Source organism: Belonocnema kinseyi, chromosome 5 (genome assembly GCF_010883055.1).
Source record: "Belonocnema kinseyi isolate 2016_QV_RU_SX_M_011 chromosome 5, B_treatae_v1, whole genome shotgun sequence".
NCBI lineage: Eukaryota > Metazoa > Arthropoda > Insecta > Hymenoptera > Cynipidae > Belonocnema > Belonocnema kinseyi.
In genome coordinates this window covers 49,573,606-49,580,169 of record NC_046661.1, presented here as the reverse complement: position 1 = coordinate 49,580,169, position 6,564 = coordinate 49,573,606, and positions in this window count along the sequence as shown.

Below are 6,564 nucleotides of genomic sequence, written 5' to 3'. Positions count from 1 at the left end.
AACGGCAAACCCCGGCACTTGACTGAAAGCGAGAGTTTGGTATAGAAATAAGGGTCTCCAGTTTAAGGGTTCTCAGCGGCTCGTATCGGCTCAAGGGTTTTGACAGTTTCAGATCAAAGTATCCGGCCTATTGGCCTGGAACGCTAGTAGATACAGGATTCACTGAGAAACGCAGGCTTCAAATAAGCTAAGAAGGAATTAGAAAAATCCTTTGAGAAAAGAAAGATCCTTGAATGGCACAGCATAACAGATGAAGTCAACAAGGATCCATGGGCTTGGACTTATAAGATTGAAACTCGTAAGCTTAGAAATCTTACCTGATAGGAAACGCGTGATGCCAAATGAATGGCAAGCATTCTCGATGCGCTTTCAGCCACACATGTAGTAATGCTGGCTTCAGGTGATTCTGGTGTTGCGAAACTCGGAAACTATTAAAGATATCAAGATCCGCTTCGCGCAGGAATTTAGTGCTAATTAAGTTCTAATATATTCTTCGAAAACTAAGTTTTGTGCCCGGTAATTTTGGTCAAAAACATGTAGTAATGCTAGCTTCAGGTGACTTTGGGATGCAAAACTCGGAAACTATTAGTGGTATCAAGATCAGCTTTGCGCAGGAATTTAGTGTTAATTAAGTGCTCTGGATTTATGCCTTGCAAAAAATCCGGGCACTTTTTTTTACCAATAACGTGTACTAGTGCTGGCTTCAGGTGACTGGTGCTGTGAAACTCGGAAACTATTAGTGGTATCAAGAACTGCTTTGCACCGGAATTTAGTGCTAATTAAGTGATAATATATTCTGAAAAAACTAAATTTTGTGCCCAGTAATTTTGATCAAAAACATGTAATAATGCTAGCTTCAGGTGACTCTGATGTTGTGAAACTCGGAAAGTATTAGTGATATCAAGATCTCCTTTACGCAGGAATTTAATGCTAATTAAGTGCTCTGGAGCTGTTCTATTCAAAAAATCTGGGCACTTTTAGTTTTATCAAAAACGTGTGGTAAGGCTGGCTTCAGGTGACTAGTGTTATGAAACTCGGAAACTCTTAGTGTTATCAAGATCTGCTTTGCGCCCGAATTTAGTGCTGACCAGAGTCACCTGAAGTCAGCATTACTACATATTTTTGATCAAAATTACCGGGCACAAAATTTAGTTTCTTCAGAATAGATTATCACCTAATTAGCATTAAATTCATGTGCAAAGCCGATCTTGATATCGCTATTAGTTTCCGACTTTAAAATAGTAGGGTCACCTGAAGCCAGCATTACTACATGTTTTTGATCAAAATTACCGGGCCCAGAATTTTGTTTTTGCAGAATATATTAACACTTAATTAGAGCTAAATTCCTGCGCAAAGCAGATCTTGATACCACTAATAGTTTCCGAGTTTCGCATACCGGAGTCAGCTGAAGCCAGCATTACTACAAGTTTTTGGTAAAAAAAAGTGCCCGGATTTTTTGCAAGGCATAAATACAGAGCACTGAATTAGCACTAAATTCCTGTTCAAAGGAGGATTTGATACCACTAATAGTTTCCGAGTTTCGCATACGGGAGTTGTAGCTTCAGCTGAAGCTAGCATTACTACATGTTTTTGGCCGAAATTACCGGGCACAAAATTTCTTTTCTGCACCATAAATTAGCACTTAATAAGCACTAAATTATGGCATTGTGCCCACATCAATATCACAATGTTGTAATTCCAGCTTCTGGGACCTCAAACTGGCAGGCTTCTTAATGCTAGGATAGAAGAACACAAAGTTATGTTCCTTTAAGACGCTGTTATAATAGTGTTCTTGCCAGATGTACAAAGGTATTTACTGATGTTGACCATAATTTTGATTAGGATAATATTGAAATTTTGCATACTAAAAGTAAATTTAGAAAGAGAGAATCTATAGAAATGCTTTACATTAAAAAACAGAAGAATTTATCTATTAATTTAAAGAATGATTTGGACAGGTGAAACAAGAGTTATTCCAGTACGATTTAATATATTTAGCACTCAGTTTTCATAAATCTTTATTTTCTTTTACTTTCTCTACTTCTGATGTGCTTAGGATGTATTTTTCAGGTAGTTTTATAACCATTTTGCCTTTTGACCCTCACCTAATGTTTCAGGTATGTTTGTGATAGGTTTTCAATTTAAACCTCAGTTGATTCTCGAGTGTTAGAAGGAGAGCATCGTGGTTTTGTTGTTAATCCTGCCTGCTCGGGTATTTTCTATTATTTTTCTTAATAATACGTTAGTATTATTAATATTTTATTTATTTATATTTATATTTATATATTATTTATATTATAGCCAATACGTTAGTGATTGTTTTTTACAAATTTTTTTTTGTGATTTATTAATAATGAAAATATATATAAGATAAAAAAGAGAAGGAAGGTTATTTTCTTGTTTGCATACTCATTTTTTCCCTCTTTTTTAATTATGCCAAAAAAAAATAACTTTTTTTCTTTTATAGGAAAAAATTGTTATCTTTTTGAAAATTTCAATAGGAACATTTTATGGTGGTTGTCCAAATTTTTTGGCTGGATTCTTCGTTTTATTTTCAGGCAATCTGCACAAGTGTTTAATTATTGGACGTTAAATAGGATTTTAAATTTGATTTTAGTCACCTTCAAATTTCTTTAATTTTTATAAAAATAAATATATGTACTACGTCATAATGTTTTTGTTTGAGAAACCCGTTTTCCGATGAAAAATATTAGTATAACCTAAAATTATTACATATTTGTAGATATTCTATGTAACCTAAAGGTATTTTTAGTGCAAGCCGCTAGCCTAATATACAATTTTACAAAGATTTTGAACCTTTGAAATATAATAATAGTGAAAGTATTTTATAGCGCTGATTCTGGGGCTGACGGTGAGTGGAAACTGACTTATTACAGTTAGCTCAGGATGTAAACAGTCATGGGCGTATAAATCGTTTCCGGTGGATTTTAATGAACAATGATAAAAAATTTCTAATACGGAGACAAGGGTTCACTGAATATTTAATGGAAATGAGGAAGAAACTTTATTGCTACGTGTTAAATAAATGTTTTGCCTCCTTCACGTACTTCAAACGTATGCACACCGCTAAGCCTCTCGTTTAAAAGGAGAACTTTGTCTTAACCCTTATTGACACAATTTGTCCGTTTTTGTCCGTCAATTTTAAGCACGGACCACTTTGTTATTTATTTCTAAAACATCTGAAAATTTATATGCGGGTATTTTTGAGTGTGCTCTTTCAGAATCTGCCCCGAAAATTTCAAGAAAATTACCCCTTCTCACCCTATTTTTCAATAAAAAAAACGTGATGCGAAAGAGGTCTTGGGGTTGTCTTTAGGGGTTGTCCGGCCACCCCTAAAATAACATATTTACGAAAAAACGCTATTTAACTGATTTTTCTGAAAAAAGTTGTTTTGGCGTTTGAAAACAGGTACAAATGGGGAAAAATATATCACAGATAATAGAAAACACATTCACTTTTGTTATCTAAGATTTAATTTCGTTGCCACCCCATAAAATAGCCCGAAGGGGTAAAGTTCGGCAGTTTTGCAGAAGTATTATTTTCATTACTAAAAAATTTCAAATAAATTTAGTTCTAAAAATAAATAAAAGTTGACTTAGGTCGAAATTTTGAATATCTGTAAAATTTGATTAACGTAGAGATTTATTTTGAAGATCGTTTGATTAACAGGTTAGAAATTTTTGTACTTGCCTGCGAATGGAACGTATTTAGCCATTTCTTTTATCAAAATGTTTCCAGTTCTTACCTCGTGGAGGTAGACGTTTAGAAAGAACCTTTTATTTTGTTATTTTTTTTTAAATTTTATTTTTCGTATTTTTTTGTTTCTATCTTTTTTTATCATTTTTTAGTTCCTTTTAATTTTACTAATGGTCGTGATCGGAACATTTTCTGTAAATATAAATTTCGCAATTTGCACAACATCTTTGTGTTCTTACCTTGCACAAATCATTTGTACAGGGACCTTTTTTCACATATAGCCAGACTAGCGTCTTTGGTTTGGATGTGATTTTTTCTCTCTCTTACAGTATTACATAAAACTGTTTTATTAGTAGCAGAGGCCTGCAGAATTCTTATGAAAGGGATCCAAGTCCACTTGTTTGATCTTATGGAGGGTAGCAGATGATTAATGCTGATCATGCTGATCAAAACCTCCCATAAGTTGATTATATTTAGAGAAAGCATTCGGAAAATTGACTTCTTTTTTTTCATTTTCGTTTTTCACGTAACGTTTTATAGGAATTTGTGGAGAAACACCAGCTCCTGTTGATAAAATAGATACGTCTTTGGAATCACGTGCAGTAATGAAGTTGAGGCCACTATGTTTATCATGCTTAGCCGCATTGGTTCCTTTGGGTGCATATTTATCAATGAAATTTTTTTCTTTTATTCAAGAAAAGTCCAGTCACTCGCAAACCTAACTTTATCAGATGTACCATGAGATCGAGACAGCAAAATAAATTGTCAAAATACAAATGATACAATCGAAGCTTTCGAGGAGATGTGTATGTTAGAAGCTTGTTTAGCATCTGAATAACAACGCGACTTCCCACTGCAATTTTGCCTAATTTCGATGCTCTATCCGAATTTTTGCCAAAGTAGACCTCAAAATCATAGAAGTATCTGTTCGCGGCGCAAATTCCCCACATTTTGATACCAAACCTTATTGGTTTGTATTTTATAAATTGCTTGATTGATAGTCTCCCAAAAAACTTTAGCATCATCTCATCCACTGATAGAGCTGTTGAGAAAAAACCATATGCTAGAATGTTGTTCCTAAAAATATCTAAAATTACATTTATACATTTATTGCGGCTCATAGCTTCTACAATGGCTTCTGGTCTTAACAGTATATTGTTTGACTAATAATCTCTTTTTGGAGGTATTTATTTATTGACGATAAAATAATTATTCCTATGAAAACTTTTAAATCTTTGTCAGTCAGAGCATAACAATTTACATTAGTAGGATTCTCTACATACTTTCTCAATTCCGAAGAAAAAAATGTTTCGAATAATTCGACAACAGATTTTTGCATGATACCTAACTGTTCCTTGTCAGATAATAATATTTCATTAGGTAAATTATCTTCATACACTTTTTCACCCAGAAGCCGTCATCACACGTACGGCTCGCACACTAATTGTTGTCCTCTTACTGCCTGTGCTATTTTGCTCATCATTTGCGCCCATTATTTACGCATGCTGGCACATAATATCGTGCTACTAGAGGGAGCATCCAATATGTTCACGATTCCTGGAATTTTCCGCCCCTACAGCCACAAAGTTGGAAAGTTATCGGACTTGTACGCTGAATTTCAACCTCTACTTACCGCCTACAACCCTTTCACACCACATGAAAGCCCTGTAGAGCAAAAATAGTCGAAAATTTAGAATCTGCACTTCTAAAAATTTCTGATTCACATTAGTTGCTTGGATGAAAAGAATTTTCAACCCCTACTTAACCCCTTCAACTCTTTTACACTCCAAAGATAGGGTGATGGAACTAGAATATTTTAAAATTTACAAACTGTATGCTATAAAACGGCATAGTTTATATAAAACGATATATGGTTACATAAATGATAATTTAGATAAACGATATATAGTTATATAAAACGAAATATGACGAATAGCGTGCGAGCTCCAGTTTTTATCGCTGAAACTATCAATAATTGGTAGACATTATTTTATAACTTTATCATGGGCATTGCCTTTAGCATGCGGGAGCATAAAAGCTGCTCTTATTTATTTTTAGAACTAAATTTATTTGCAATTTTTTGGTAATTAAAATACTATTTTTGAAAAAATGCCTTAATTAACAAAGGAAAATTTTCTTTCTATTATATGTGATATGTTTTCTCTGATTTTTACCTTTTTTCAAAAGCCAAAACAACTTTTTTTCAGAAAAATTCGTAAAATAGCGGTTTTTCGTAAATATGTTATTTTAGGGGTGGCCGTACAACCCCTTAATATTGAAAAATAAATTTTTAGTATGTATAACTTTATTATTTGGATATTTTGAGCCAGAGTTTTTGTGGTTTCAGCTATTTCCCAAACTTCTTTCACATCGAAAATTCGACTTGAAAAATACCTAAAAAATCACGTTTTTAAACATTTGAAAAATAGGGTGGAAAGGGGTGGTTTTTTAAAAATTTTCGGTTCAGATTCTGAAAGAGAACACTCAAAAATACACACATACAAATCTTCGGATCTTTTTAAGCATAAATAACGAAGTTGTCTGTGCTTAAGGACGTTCTCTAACTCCCAGTTGTGCTCATCCTTCTCTGTCATAAGCACTGAAATTAATGTTAAGCTTTCTAACCAAACGAGTTGAGCACCGTTTATGCGCAGAAGTAAAGAAATATGTCTTCTGCGTCGGTTTGTGCGATTTGGCAACACCGCTTTCCTCTCTGTCTCTCTCTCATCACTCTCATGAAAGCGTATGGTGTGAGAGAGGTTATATCATAAGTTTGTTGTCAGTTTGTAAATACTAATAAGATGTCTAATTGTCGCAAGAAAAATGGATTTATTGTTTCACAAAAA